The following is a 16,586-nucleotide window of genomic DNA, read 5'->3' as shown; positions in this document are numbered from 1 at the left end:
TTTTATTTCCATTTTATCAGTATAGAGCTCTTCCTTTCATTTTATTTATTTTATTTTGACTTATCAGATCGTAATACTTTTGGGTTGGAGAACACTTGCTGTTTTTTCTTGTACATTTCTGCCTTTAAAACTTGGCAATACTTGACTACATCATGCTGTCTACCCTTAAAAACCCACATACCACATACATGGATATGTTAATAGCTGAGAAGAAGCCAAACATTATATCCACTTTGTTATACCAGTGTGGTTTCACTAAAATGGCTTTAACGGAAATGAGGAGAAGTTTTATCAGGTTCCATCTCTGATTTTAATTCATGGACTGACCCTTGACAAAGCGCTTGCTTTTGCCAAGTCTCAGAGTCTTCATCTGTAAAATGAGAATAAAATTCTCTTGTAAGTTCTCATAAAGATTAACTGAGAGAATGTGGGAAGGCTTCTTGGAATGTGTGAGATCTATGCATTAATATGAGGTATATGGCTATTCATCCTCAGTGCCTGTTTCTGGGGTCCCCATTAGCCTGAGCTTTAACTGTGCTTTTGGTCTAGGTGGCAAAATCCTGTTGGAAATCCACTACAGAAATGTGCATTCCCTGGAACCAATTTCACTACTAGAAACCTATACTGCGAAATACTCATACATGTGTGCATACAACAACAAATGTTAACTAAAGCATTGTGATTGAAAAACTGGAAGCAATCTTATTTTTCCATCAGCAGGAAGAAAGTTAAGTAAATATCCGTACAGTGGAGTACACTGTCACTATAAACAAGTTAGACTGATGTATTTTGCAATTGCATGGAAATAGCATCCAGACATATGTTCTACAAAAAAGCAATTCATAAAATAGTACATAGTGCATGAACCCATTTATGCTAAAGAAAAAGAAACCCACACAGAAATAGAACAAAACCATATCTACATATGTAGTTATGTTTGTATATAAATTTGTAATGTCTCTGTGAGCTACCTCTTCTTATTGTGCCATGTAATGTACAAAGTAAGGATTAAGAAATGACTTTTAGGGGTGGGAATGTAGCTTAGTGGTAGAGTACACACTTAGCATGTACGAGGTCCTGGGTTAGATCATCACCACTAATACACATACACACACACACACACACATACACACACATACAACAAACCAACATGATGTCTGGCTTCAAATTCTGGTATGATACTATGTGTATGATTATGAGCAAATGACACTTTTTTGTGCTTCATTTTTCCACCTCTACAATGGATTAAACAAATTTTTCCTAACTTTGATAATTTTTAAAAAATATTTATTTTTTGGTTATAGTTGGACACAATACCTTTATTTTATTTATTTTTTTTAATGTGGTGCTGCAGATCGAACCCAGACCCTTGCATGTGCAAAGCAAGTGCTCTACTGCTGAGTCACAACCCCAGCCCCCCAACTTTGATAATTTTCAATGCCTAGAAAAAAACTAGAACACATTTGATTCCCCTGATATTCAGGATAGTGTCAAATGCTCTTGTGAAGTTAGAATTTATTGCAGGCTAGTTGTTTCAGGATTTTTACTCTTGCTTCCTACCTCAGTTGGGACTCTATTCCCCTTGGCCATGGGGACTCTATTCTGATTTCTCTGTGTTCCCCATAGTGGTCAGCATTGTGCTCAGCACATGGCAGATCCTGAAGATGTATGCTTTAAAAGAATAATGACTTCTTTGTTGTTTGACAAAAAATATAGGGTTTTGACTTGAATTTTTCTATTAAGTTATTCATTAATGTACCAATAAATTATTCATTAATTCAACAAACAGCAGTTGAGTATCTATCACAGACCAGTGTAATAGGTTGTAAAAGTGTAAAAGCCCTATGTACATATCTAATTAGACTGAGTCCTCTCTACCTGTTGGTCTGAACTGGTACAAAGTTGGTACTCAGTCTCCAATAGACTTTGTGCTGCCGTCCTTCTGCTTTGAAGAACTCTCTTCAAGACTCAGATGAAAACCGAGAGGGGAAGTCAGCAGGGCCTTGGAGAAGCTGGTGGGGCAGCCGCAGGTGATTCTGAAGGCTGCATACCCTAAGCATCCTGTTCTCTGATTGAGAGACCTCTGATGGATGCTGTCATTACCACAGGGACAAAGTTTACACAGCAAGCCTGGGGGTTACAGGCCGCATCACCTCGCCACCATGCTTACTTCGGAGCTCAGCCCACTACTTGGCAGCTGGGTAGCTTGGGGCCAAACACCCACCCTCTCTGCCTCAGTTTCCTTATCTGTTAAGGAGAAGTAATAATATAACCAACCACCATGGATTGTTTTGTTTGTGAAAAGACATGGTACATTTAAAGTACTTAGAAAAGTGGTTAGTATATTTAAGCAATTGACAAATTGTAGCCATTATTATTACTAAATTAATTTTATCAAGGTATAGTTAATAGCAATGTTTTATTCTAAAAAATTGCTAAGAAAAGATTTTAAGTATTCTCACTACAAAAAATGAAAAGTATGTGAGGTGATACATATCTTAATTAGCTCAATTTAGCCAATCTACAGTGTATATTCCAAAAAAAAATGTTGTACAGGCTAAATATATACAATTTTATTTGCCAAGTAAAAACAAAGTTAGTCTTATCAACAAATGAAGCAGCCAGATCACCAGTAAGGAGACACATGATCAAATAAAAGTGGAAATGGAGAGAGATTTTAGAAAACAGTGAATGAAGAGAATCAGGCAGTGTAACAGTATAGTTGACACAGGCCAAAGAATTGAAGAATCCTAGGTCTTCAGAGTCAGGATTCATTTATTCATTCATTTGGCCATCAATTGCATGACTATTTATTGAGAACCTACTATATGCCAGGAGCTTTTCTAGTTGCAAGTTCTATGCAATGACTATAATATCTTTGTCTTCACAAGCTATCTTTCAGTGGCAGAAGCTGGGCAATCTGATCCCCTTGTTACCACAGGAAGGGATTCCTGTGGTAATGCACTAAAATTTGTATACCTTGTCCTCTGTTTTTGTATGTCTAGAGATGTGCCTTAATAAATAGGCACACTCTTCTGCAGTGGGAAAAGCAAAGTCTCTCTTAAAGTTGGTAAATATAATGCAGGACTAGAAGAGAAAGGAGAAACATCTAATTGGCTTGGTATGCAAGCATCAAGAATGCAGCAGAGGGTTTTTTTCTGGCAGAATTATGGGAAAACCCATAGGGCACTGAGCAGAACCTTTAATAGTAATGAGGGGGCCTCCTGTCCCCATGCCAGGGAGATCTGGTGCTCTCGGATTTGGCCTTCCTCATGCCCTGTCTGTTTCTCCTACATCTGTTATCTGTGCAGCCAAAGCTCTCCCTGAGAAGGAGGCAAACCTTCCCTCCAGGGAGGTCGAGAAGGATTGCAGTGCTTTGCTTCATGCAAATAGCTCCCCAGGGAAGGAGCCTTCACTGCCTGCTGTGTGGATAGATTGAGGAGCCCCCAAGGCCTGGCAGCAGGTCAGTAGCAAGCCAAGCTTCCCAAACTAGACAGAAGCACAGTTTTGTATCTGAACTTAATTTCAATTGCAGTAACACATTCACTGCCTCCTATTTCTTATTTGAATTTAATCTCCTTGGATCACATTTTTTTTTTTGTGGTCTATTCATCTAGCAAAATTCACGATTCAGGGGTTCTTGGTCATTGGCTGATTCACAGAGAAGATCAGCCCCCCACTCTAGAGAGAAGGAAGAGGGCTCAGGAAAGTCAAATGACTAGTCAAGGTCAAGTAGCCAGTTGGTGAAAATGCTCAACTAGACAACAGAGCCACCGGTCTCCATCTAGGATTCTTTCTACCATACTAACATATTTTCATCAGCAATAGGAAAGTCTGATTAAAATTATCCCAGAAATCTCCTAGAATAGAGATCTTAAATATTATAGACAAAAGAAAGTACACAGATCAAGTAGTACTTGCCTTTGAAATAAACTTTAGTTTTAAAGTCCCCCCCCACCCCTTATTTTGCTTAAAATAATATCTGCCTTGGCACAGCTATGGATCCAGAGTTGTGTTCCAGTGGGTAAGCCTGTGTGTGTGTGTGTCTGGAGGTGACGTCAGTGTGGCTCCCTGGAGATTTCATGAGGATGACTCCTCTTGGGTTTTATTCAGTAGTAAAAATAATCTGTGGTGGTTTTGGTTTTCCTTGTCTTACAAGCTAGGGGAGTCAGCCAGAAGGCCACTGTCTCCTGATTTTCTATGTGGTCATTATCCTTATTCCATTCAGACCACATTTAAGACCACTGGATCTTAAATGATCCTCCAAGGACTGTTCATGTGGTCATCAGGGGAGGGAAATGGAGAGGTGTGCAGGCAAGCAACACTGACCAAAATATTTCTTCTGAAAGCTTGTATACTTCCAATGTGAATTCACCACTGGAAGATTGCCATATTTTCTATTTTAAGGTTTCCATGTCTCTCATGTCACTGAGCTTCTCCTAATTTCTGCTGTGAAGTGTGGAGAGTGGAGATGAAGGTAATGGGTCCTGGAATTTGAGTGTCTGACTTCAAATCCTGGTTCTGCATTTACTAATTATATGATTATGGGCGAATAACTTGATCTTTCGGTGTTTGTTTCCTATCTGTAAAATGATTTGAAAAATTTATCTGATTTAGACATTTGTTGTGAGGACTAATTAGATACCATATAGACACCCTAGAGAGAGTGCTGGGCATGCAGTAGTGACTTAATGAAAGTTACCTGTTACTGTTCATATCTTCTGCTTATATAGCCCAACATTATGGAAAGATACTAGATGGATGAGTCAGGAGACACAGGATGTGGTCCAGGATCTCACTTCTACATAACTGCATGAACTTGGGACAGCTACTTAATTCCAACTCATAGAACACAAGACGTGGAAGCAAGTATTTGATCCAACATCCTCATTTTCCAAAATGAAACTAGGCATCAGAAAGAGGAAGACACTCAGAGTCTTCAGAGAGTCAGTGTCTGGCCAGAGGAGCCAGTGCCATTCTCTTGACTTCCAGCCCAGAGCTTCCCATCATTGCTTTGGAGACAGAAGACCTTGCCAAGTGTCCTGAATCCTGATGGAGACCTGAGGACTCTGGAGTTGACAGAAGAATGATTCCCTAACATGCTGTCTGGGATTGTGCTCTCCCCCTCGCCAGCAGCAGCAGCCAGTAATTGTAATATGTCACGGTTGGTATAAGTGTCAGAAACAGAATGGTGCCTTTAAAATGCTACCACACAGGGATTAGGGATTTAGTTTAATGATAGAGCGTGTACTTTGCATACAAAAGGCCCCAGGTCCAATCCCTAGCACTTAAAAAATAAATAAATAAAAAATAAAAAGAAGCTACTATAAGCCACTGCATCTATGGAGGTTTTAGTAAATTCATTCTAGGTCAACAGGGCAAAATTGAGCAGGTTCTTGGAGTCCAACAGCTTAATAATGATCTTGGTTGCTGTCAGAGCAACTTCAAGTGACATTATCTCTGTCTTAGGCTGTAGAGGTCTCCTTCTGAACTCTCATTACAGGCTGTTGTCATCCCTTTCCTTCTCTCCTCGGATTCCCACTCAGATCCTGGGGTCATAGGTTGACCACATTATCTTCTCTTGAGTATGTGGCTTCCACCTGCAAGATCTTTTTTCTGTTCTGCACCCTGGCCTCAGCAGACAAGCAACAAAGCCAGTCCTCTGCCCATTATTCTAGCTATATCCCAGGCTCCGGCTCTGGGTCACTGCACCTATTATGCCTCTCCATTGATTCTCGCTCAGTTCTTACAGCTTACTTCCATGTCTGTAGGGCAACAATGGTCCCCTTCTGGAAGTGGTGCCTATTCCTTAAAAATTTCAAAGCACAAATGAACTGTAACTAATGGTTGGTACATGTCAGTGATGGTCTTACCTTCCTTATCAAGTTCCTTAAGAACCTTGTACTGAACATAATCTTATCTTACAAAGCATTTAACTGAGTTCCCTGCCCATTACAGGAGCCCAGTTAGACCTGCTTCAACAACGGTTGACTGGTTGGTGGGGTCAGAGTAAGGGGCTCAAGTCTTAATAAAAAGCCTAATACTTCCTAATCAAAAGTGCTAAATCCCCAGGTGACATTGTGAGTCTTTGGAAAATCAGTCAGCCAAGCATCCTTCTCTGGTTACAGCCATTCTAAGGCTTCTCAAAGCTTTTGCAAGTTGTTTTGAGAATTCTACTTTTTAGAAATCTGGTGTGACACATTTTTGAATTTAAAGCCAATTAAAATTTGCATTTGTTTTTCTGTTGGCAGATACCACCCATCCAAGATGGACAAGCAAAACAATTAATATACTTTTATAGTGCAAATAAAATTGAAGGACATTAAAATTAAAAGGCAGATGAGTGAAGGATCTCCAGGGTTTTCACTCACCCACTCATTCACTCAATCAGCAAACATAATTCGTGCAGTTTGGTTTCTTGTGTTTTAGGAGGAAACATAGTTGTGTCATTTTGTTTATGCAAAATTCTGTATAGACCTCTGTTAGAGTCCCATGCTTCTGAAATTCTGTTGGCAAAACAGTGATCAGAAGTAGTTTGTGCTCACAAATCAAACTCAGTGTTTCCTTCCCTATCATCAAATTCTCAACTACAAATGTTATCCCCAAATTCGGGGAAAAAATGAGAAGAATGCAAAGATTAATCCTTGGAGGCCCTTAAGTAACTCTTTACTCCTGCATTTTCTGTTTGCTTTTTAAATTTTGTTTGCAGAGAATAATAGGTGGGTCCTTCTGTGCCTAATTAAAACACATGTAAATTGAAATTCTAAGACCAGTAATTGAAGGATGTACTCACTGGGTAATTTCTTTCTTTCTTTCTTTCTTTCTTTCTTTCTTTCTTTCTTTCTTTCTTTCTTTCTTTCTTTCTTTCTTTCTCAATCAGAGATTAAAGCAGCCTGAATTTATAATAGCATCTTGTGAAAGAAGAGGAGAGAAAAGCTGCAGTGGTTTTAGTAAATAATGCACTTTGATGTCTCCAACTTGAAATCCATATTTTGAGAATCCTGGTGGATCTAAATAGTATTTGGAATAAAATTTTAAGCCCCAAAGCTGGGGCTATTTGCAGAGAAAAATACCCTTGAAAAGTGGATGTTGACATTCATCTTACACCTCCTCACTCTGTCTTACAAAAAATAAAAATTTCCATTCTTCTCTGTGAAGCTTCGTAGTGTACATGTCACACGGTTGTGGTGCGTCCACTCTTCTTTGGGCTGCTGCCCACAAAGTTATTAATAGCTGCTAACCATGGCTTGAGGGTTTGGGCAATTCATGTATTTTGGGTAAGAAAAGGTAGGAGGAAGAGACTTTCCAGGAACACATTATTTCTTATGCAATTGTGGAAGCATTTTAAGGCCTTTTTTTTGACCAACAGAAATACCTGTGGGATCTAACTACAGTTAAAGATTGATGTCTTGAGGTTGGAATCTGTTGGTCTCATTAATTTTCTTTCACATGCAGGTGCTGTGATTCCATGTTAGAAATTTCATGGACCTTGGACCCTATTCACAGGCTCCTGGGCAACAGGAAGCTTTGAAATCCAATTAATATCAAGATCCAAGAATAGATTTCAAGAATTACTTTTCTGCTAAATCTCATGACAAAATTCCTTTTGTTTCTGCCTCGGGTCATAAGAGGGCATTTGTTTCAAACCAGATCTGAGACACTCAGGTTCCTTCTGCTGTCACATTGCGTTGGTGATGTCATGAGTGGTTACCATGGAGGTAATTATCTCGGTGTGGGAGATGTGTGAATTCAGGTGTGGAGAAACTCAGCAGTGAGAGATGGGTCCTTGAGAAAAAGAAACAAATTCCCTGTCATTTCAACTTCCTTAGTAACAAAAGGGTGAAGAAGAAAAAAAAAAGGGAATGTAAATATGATAACTGAAAGCTAGCTTTTGAACGACATGTTTTTTGTGTTTTGCATGACATATTGGAAAGTCTTACATTTATTTTTTTTTTTTTGAAATTATATTTTGGTCACATATCTTATAAGAATGTTAAAAATATTTTTAAAAACGTTAAAAATAAATTGTATTTCCTTCCTTGGGGGAAAATATGGCCGTGACAGTGGAAGAGAATATTATATCATGAGGTCTGAGGAGAACAGAAAAATCTCCTGAGTTTTGATACTCTAGGAGCCTTAAAGGTGATATGTTTTTGCCCAGTTTTGAGGGGGAAAAAAGGTCTGCTGCAATCTGCAAAAACACTACAAAAATAAGATACAGCCAAGCTAACAATGAAGCCCTACGGGCTTTCTGCTGGCATTTGAGAAGCGAGGGAAATGAGTCTGGGAAAATCCACAGGGAATTCTTCCCCCTTCGTGTTAATGAAGTACTGTACATTTCTTTCCTGGGACTCTGGGTGGTGGGGGTGAGAACTCGGGTGCTGCTGAGCAAGTATTTTAAAGAAATGATTCAGAATCCCCTGCCTCTGGCTTGGAATAATCAATGTCATTACTGCTTGTTTGGAAGCTTTGTCTTTTCTTGGAAAGGACCCAGGGCTGGCAGACACAAGTAGTCAGTGTGGTGGCTGGTGACAGAGGGACCCTGCCAAGCAGAGTCTGGGTGCCCTTGAGCACAGGATTCTGTGTGAGAGACCTGGGTTCAAGTCCCAGCTTTGCAACTGCGGATTCTCTCTTTGACCTTCCCCAAAGCCCTTAATTGCTCTGCTTTTTCATCCTAAAAATCAAACTAAACTATTGTAATAATAAACATATTGGACATTAAATATATTCTTAGGCTGGCTATAAATACAAGGCATTAAGACTTTATTATTTGCGGTTCCATGTCAGCACAAATATAATTATTTTCTTGTCCTATGGTATCCTTCATGGAACTTTAGGGTGCAAGAGGGCACATTCTTTGGTGAGAATTGATACTGAAAGTCAAACTCTCCATGGCACTACTTTGGGGAGAAGAAGATAATGCCTGTAGTGATGGCTGAGTTGCTGCAGGGTCAAGTATGATCTATTTAGCCTGGTATGTGAGGCCTTATCGACTTGTTCCCCAGCCAAGCCTCTCATTCTCCCTTTCCTACTCTGTAGACCCTTTGCCTTGGTCAAATCTGATTTGTCCTTAGATGTACCTCTGGTCTTCCTTGCAGTTGTTTCTTCTTCCATTGCCCCAAACAATTTTACCTCTTCCCTGGATCACTCATCCCATGTCAATCCTTCCTCATGAACACCTGTTATTGATATGACATGTGCTGGGCAGGATGTGCACTACACGGGGACCTCTGCCAGGGCAGGGGGATGTGGGCTTAAATCCAGCCAAGATACACGTCCTGTTGAGGGACTCCATCTGCCTGAAGGAGAGACCCTTTCCTAACTAGAAAGAAGCACTGGACTGTAGTGTACTAACAGGGTTAACTTTGCATCTTTGCATCTTGCCTTATATTTTCTTGTGATTATAAGCTCCTTGAGGACTCAGGTTTTAAAATGTTTGTGGACATCTCTCATGAAGTAATGCACAATTGTTTTGGGTTATCATGAGTGCACTGGGTTCTGAGTCAGAGATTACTTTAAAAGCTCTTTGAGGACTGTGGTACTTGTTTTTCTACCTGTCAGTCCCTTGCACCTAGATGGTTCTTAACAAAGATAAATACACCCCCAGTAAATCTCTCATTGCTCTCTTATCTGTAGTAACAGGGAGAAAATATCAATACCATTATTTTTTATAAACTTCTCAGTACTTATATTGGTTTCTTGGATGAGAAATGAGGAATAAAATGGCAGTTTCCCCTCGGACTCTGACACTGGGTTTTAGATGAGGCTTTTGGATGTGGGCTGATCTTCTCATCTATTTCCAGAACCACAGTGCACTGGGGCCTTGTGGTGGATCAGAAAAGTGAGCCTGTACTTACTGCCACTCAAGGACTCTGTGTGCAGGAGGAGAGTCCTGTGTCTCTGACCTCAAGATGTTCCTGGACTGTGAGTGAGGAAGACAGATGTGTAAACAAGTGGCCATAAACTGATACAAGTGGTGCTATTGCCGCAAGAGCAGGTACAGAGGCTTATGAGGTGACAGAGACCTGTTCTCCCTGGGCAGGGCAGGTACAGCTGGAATGGCTGGAGAGAGGCTGACTTTAGTGATAGTCAGCTTTGTGTTGCCGTGACCAAATACCTGACAAAAACAACCTGCAGAAGGAAAAGCTTACGTTGGCTCATAGTTTGAGAGGTCTCAGTCTGTGGTTAGCCATCCACTGCTCTGGGCCTGAGGTGGGGAAGAACAGCATGGTAGAAAGGCTTGGGGAGGAAAGCTGCTCAACATGTGGCAACCAGGAAGCAGAGGGGTGGGGGGAGGGAGAGGGAGGAAGAGAGGAAGAAAGGAGGGGGCCAGAAGATAAACCCTTCCAGGGCAGGTCCCCAGTGACCTGCTTCCTCCAACTAGCTCCACCTTCCAGTAGACCATTTAGCTATAAATGGATCCATCCACTGATGATATCAGAGCTCTCATGATATATACTCACTTCCCCAAAGCCCCACTTCTGAGCATATGAGACTTTGGGGGACATTCTAAATAACAGTGACGTAAAGCAATCTCATTCATGTCCATATCTTCCATGGCTATCCCTGTGCAGGTGACTCCTGAAATGCCTGCCTCCATCTAAATGCATAGCTCCATCCCAGACCCAGCCATTACAGCTATTTCCATTACCTGGAAGCCTCAAAGGGTCTAGAAACCCATTCTGTCATAAACTGATCACAGGATTTTTTTTCACCCAAATCTGATCATGTTCTGGTATTCCATCTTTCCTGATAGCACCACCCACCCATCTGGTTTGGTAAACTCTGGTTTGGTAAATTAATTTGCTTGGCTCGCTCTCTGTTCTCTGTTCCCAGCTCCCTGTCCAAGTTTGCATCCATATCTCTCGCCTGGAATAGATGCAGTTTCCTCCTCAGTGGACTCTCATTCCACCCCAGGTCCCCTAGCCCCTTGTCCTCATAGCATCTGGGATGATCATTTCAAAATGCGACACAAGTCTGATTGTGTCATATGCTTCCTAAACTACCCTCCTCCCCCCTTAAAACCTTTTAATGCTTTCTCATTTATTTTAGGTTAAAACCCCAAATCCTTGGCACAGCCTCTAAGGCCCCTCATGGTCTGGCTTCTGGTGACTTTCCCAGTTCCCTGGACAGCCAGCTCCTCCCTCCCCTGCCCCTGTCCTGAGTGTCCTGGGTGGCACCGGCCTGCTCACAGATCTTATGCCCAGGTAGCTCCCTTAGCCTGTAATGAATGCCCTCTTCTGTGGCTGTCACCCTCCTCTCCTGTCCCTTTGCTTAATTCATCCCTTCTGATTTCTCAGATATTACTTCCTCCCTCATCCCTAGACTGCTTCAACCCTCTGCCTCTTATATCTAAAATCACATTTTCTTATCAAATATTACTGTCTGTATAAAATAAATCACATCTTTATTTTTGTGGTTATTTGGCATCTTTTTTTTTTTCCTGAAAGATCATGGGCTCTAGGATCCTGGCTGGGTTTGCTTCCTACTACATGTTCAGTGCCCAACACGGTGTCAAATACACTTTTAAACCCGCACTGAATGAATATGTGCATGATAGTTGTTCCAAATGGACAGTCAGTGCCTGGGGCCACAATGTAGGAAGCTTTGAGGAGCAGTTCAGAACAAGCCTGTGGCTGAGGTAGGGCCTTGTAGGGGTTGGGGTACTGTGCAGCCTGTAATGTAAGGAGCTGACCAGCAAAGAGCAGGTTCTACATTAGTAAGCTCTGAGATGGGTGTGTTGTAGAGATACGAACGGTTAAGGATTTGGGGACCAGGAGGCATCTGATGAAGACAAGCTGAATGGGGCAGTCAAAGGAGAAATGGAGAGGTGGGAACATATACTTTTAGTATTTTTCATTTCCATTTTCTTCCCTGAGAGAGGCAATAAGAGTTCAAGGACTTTACATGACTTTAGGATTCTTAACCTGCCTGACCTGAACCTCACTGATGTACGTTGGGAAGAGGGAGAGGGGTTGTGGAGCTGGTAGGTAGTGAACAGTGCGATAGAGTCCTGAATCTGTGGGTCTTTCATACATAGCCCTTGGAAAGTTGGGAGGTGTCTGTTTGGGATGCTTTAGGAGCATATACTGGGTAGCTTATAAACAGCTGAAGTTCATTTCTGACAGTTTTGGAAGCTGGAAGTCTGAGATCAGAGGACCAGCATGGTTGGGTTCTGGTGAGAACTCTCTTCCAAGATGCAGATGGCTGACTCTCATTGTATCCTCACATGGCAGAAAAAGCAAGCTAACTCTCTGGCCTCTTGTTCTAAGGGCACTAATCTCATTCATGGGGAGTCCACTTTCATGACCTAATAGCCCCGTAAAGTCTCCACTTCCAAATATCATCACATTGGAGGTTCAATTTCAACATATGAATTTGGAGAAGACAACAATATTCAATCTGTAACAGGAGGACAGAGTGATATTAGCCTGTCTTATTCTGAGACCTCTTTAGTGTTTGACAATAAAGGGTATGTTGAGAAGGGCATAGTGTGAAGAGCAAAGTGGTCTTGGGACTAGGGAGACACCAAATGCATAACAAAGGGTATTTGCCTGGTCCTGGGTCTGTGGTCACCCATCTTACTTTGCTATTCTTTTCTATAGTTCCTAGAATTTAAATTACAAGGATAACATTAGGGTGGCAGAATAATTGAATGGGGTAGAATGTAAAACTCGATGCTACTAAATGTCAGCTCTTTGCAAATAAGTCTTTTATTGATGTAGAACCTTCTTCTAGTATGTCATCGATATAGTAACACTGCTGTGTTAATAGTGTTTTATGGCTATTTCATTTTATGTCATTTGACATTTTAACACTACAAGCAAGGATGCTATATTTGGCTGTGCAAGGAGTGCCTTGCCCAATTCTGGTTGGCACTGTTCACACAGGCACGGCATCTTCTGGAGTTGGGCAAGATGGCAACCCTTCCCCGTAAAGTGAGCAGGGCAGGCACTGGTCTGGCTCAGAATGGTGAAATGCCTTGTTTGATGTCATGTGATCAGTAAATGCTGGTACTGCAGCCAGGGTCCAGCTTCTGAATCTAAATCTGATCTTAATCTTTCTGCACTTCACTGCCTCCCAGCTGATGAGTGATTGAGTACATGGTGAACAGTATAGGTGCAAAGTTTCCACTTAGGAGCCAATGGACACACACAGATGATTTGTTCTGAAGGTCCCTGAGTCCCATCAGCAGAACCAGCAGTCCTAATCCGTAGTCCATTTGCCTGATGGAGTGAGGCCCAGATGACATGGCTTTGAGTGTTTCTCTCCTTCCCTCTCTAACTCCCTCACATCTTCCTGGGTGTACCTCCCCTCCCTGCCCAGTTACCTCAGGGGATCTCACTTTCATTTATGACCAGGTCCTCCTATTGTATTAGATTTTCACTAATAAAATTATAATTACACTGGGTATAAAAGTATAGAATAGTATTTAAAACAGAAATGAATTAACCTATCAGGGTAGAATGTCTGGTTTAGCTTGGAGAGTCATGAATGAGCCTGTGGGTCTGTATGTGGAAAGTCAGGAAAGGAATTTAGAGATTATATAATGCAAAGGAGGAGTTGAAGGCCCTGAAAGTTTGTGGAATTGCTGGGGGCCAGGGCCTGTAGTTTTTTCATTATAACACAATTCCTCTGGCCATTTTAAGTTGGGCGGGGTCTCTGCTAACATATTTCTCCCCTTACTTGGCTGAGAATGGCCCTGTATTTGGACTAGATGTGTACCATTAATGTTTGGGGGAGCAGGAGGGCAATGTCAAGGGCAGAGGGAGTTCTGACAGCATTGTCCTGAACAGTGGCGTGACCCAGGATCCCTGCTTTTAAATGCCATTATGAAATGCTGTCCATCTAGAGCCTTTTCCCATCAGACTAATGCAGCCAGGGCAGAGGGGTGGGGTGGTGGCTGGCTGCCCGGGCAATCTCTCAGAGCCCAGGAGAGGGATTATGCTTGCTTGGTGGGCCTCATCACCATAATAAAAATGGGAGTTATGCTTATCGACTCATCAGAAGTGCCCATTTAGACGATTACCCCATTTCCAATCCCATTTCAAGAGAAAAGAGGATTGCCTACCCCCACTCCTGGCAGGCTGTTTGACAGTGGCTTCATGAAGGGATGTGTTGGAGGTGGGCATGCTGCAGGCGGAGAGCTTTGCCCTCTCTATCTTCCAGATCTGGCAGGCCACAGCAGGATGGCTGTCCCCTGAGAGGTAGGAGAGGAGGAGAAACAGCCCAGCAGGGGTCTGGAGCAGTTGGCTGGCATCACTAATTTCCTGTGGTAGTCTTTGCCAGCCAGGTCCATGACACTCTTCTCTTGCTCCTCTGTGTTCTCTCAGGTGTTGCTAAAACAAGCGAATGAAACCTTGGGCTGTGCTAAGCTAAATGTGGTTATTTAACCTCATCTTTTTGGAACCCAGGTATAAAACAGCATCATTTATTTGGAACAAGACTGGAAGGAGGTCTCCCTGAGCAGCTGGAATACACATTATAGGCTTTCTCTTCCTGCATAGAAGAGACTTTGGGTGTCTGGCTCAGAGACCCCCTATGTATCAGGAGTTCTAACTAGCTTGCTCAGCTGATTTCTGACACTAGATCAGATTGGAAGCAGAGAATTAAAGGTGAAGATAGACTGGCACAAGCTGGAGCCCAAACTTAAGATTTGGACCAAGGAGGTGGTATTCGTCCAGATAACTGTGGATGGAGTTCTGCTCAAGGGGGATGTTGGAGGGATGGCTTCTGAGATCTCCTCTAGTGGGTGCAGTTCAGGGCTCTCAGTGTCTTTTGATTGACTGTGATGGTGAGGGGCAGAGAAAAGGAGAAGAGTGACCTCAGTGGGCAGCTGGCGACTTGCAGGGTGAGCAGCCTTGTGTTTTGGGGAAGTCTTAAGTTTCGGAGCTCAAGAGTACTTGCCTGCCAGGTGTGAGGGCGCATGCCTGTAATCCCAGCAGCTCGGGAGGTGAAGGCAGGAAAATCATGAGTTCAAAGCCAGCCTCAGCAAAAGGGAGGCACTAAGCAACTCAGTGAGACCCTGTCTCTAAATAAAATATGAAATAGGCCTGGGAATGTGACTCAGTGGTCGAATGCCCCTGAGTTCAATCCCCAGTATCAAAAAGAAAAAAAAAGAGTACTTGCCTGCTTTTGCTAGACTCATTGACTGTTCTCAACAGTCCTTCATTCTTTGAGAGCAAGAATGAATTCTTGTAGATATTTCTGGCAAGAGTTCTGTGAGGCCTGGGGGATATCATGAATAGACATGGGCTTGGAATGAGACAAGCATGTGTTCCGGTTCCAGCTCCCTGCCAAGGTAGCTGGGTGACTGGTAAAATCACTGCGCCTCAGTTTCCTGCCCTGTCACTTGCTCTGGAAGTTGTTTATCATGCACTTGCCTGGCTATGACCCTACTCATCGATCTCTTTACTGCTTTCCAGGCAGAGTTATACCAGACAATCCAGGTAAAGCCTCTGGTGTGATGTGAACAGTAAATATCTTATAAATCTTGTAAACAGTAGCTACTCAGTAGATGCTTTTCAATGTAGAAAAATAATCTTCCCTAGATCTCCGAAACTTAACATAAACATTGTGCTTGACACTCCTAGTGTGGGCCCCTACCTGGAGATAAGATTCTGGAGCAATGGTCTCCTGGGACTCCCTGAGAACCACAGTTACCTGCTTCAAAGTGTCAAGGAGGCCACTTGATGACAGAGATGTTGGACTAAGTAGGCTACTTTTGGTCAACTTGCAAATTAAAAAGTCATTCTTCTCCCAAGGGAGAAGCTTCAAATTATGAACCCCTTGGCCCAAATCTTCATGATCAGGCCACTGCCCCATTTGCTATTGAATGAAAAGGACTCACCTCACTCTTTTTGTGGCCCACATATTTATATCTATTGTTGCTTGTCCTTGGAGACTGGAATACCTGGATTTTTATGTGTGTTAGTGCTTTCTTTTCACTCCGTGTAGTTGTGACCCTGTCTCTGAGACTCAAAGGGAGGATTCATGGCATTTGCTGGTCCCAGAAATCTCTTAAACCTTGGGACTGATTAAAATGTCTAATATTTATTATCTATTTTGTGCCAGCTGCTTTTCCCACCTCACCTCTGACCCTCTCAATAACTTGCAAGTTAGGAGTTTTTATTACCATTCAAATGGGGGAACTAAGGTGTGGGGTGCTTAGGAACCTTATTGGAGTGTTATTATGGTGGAGCCAGGCTTGGTGCAAGGGTTGTGGACTCCAGGGCCTGAGCTCAGTCTGCTGGGTTTGGCAGCCTCGACATGGTTAGAAAACACTTCAAGAGAGCTTGCCCCCAAAGGCTCGTTCTTGCCTGGATGATTCTTGGTTCTATTCCTCCCTACGTATTTCCAGGACATCTCAGTAGAGCAGGCCCCCATTGTCCCCTGTCTATATACCTGCAAGAGCCTCCCTCTGGATTGCTGGCCCTAGACTGTCCACCCACAGTGCTCCCACTGCCCTGTGCAGGATTCATGAGAATGCCCATTTTCAGTCTTGTCCATCCTTTGCCTGGCTTCCAGGATCTTACACTTTATTCCTCTCCCATATCTGAATTAGCCACACCAGTCTTGGCACGGCC

This window comes from Urocitellus parryii, chromosome 15 (genome assembly GCF_045843805.1).
Source record: "Urocitellus parryii isolate mUroPar1 chromosome 15, mUroPar1.hap1, whole genome shotgun sequence".
Lineage (NCBI taxonomy): Eukaryota > Metazoa > Chordata > Mammalia > Rodentia > Sciuridae > Urocitellus > Urocitellus parryii.
This window is presented reverse-complemented; position numbering follows the sequence as displayed.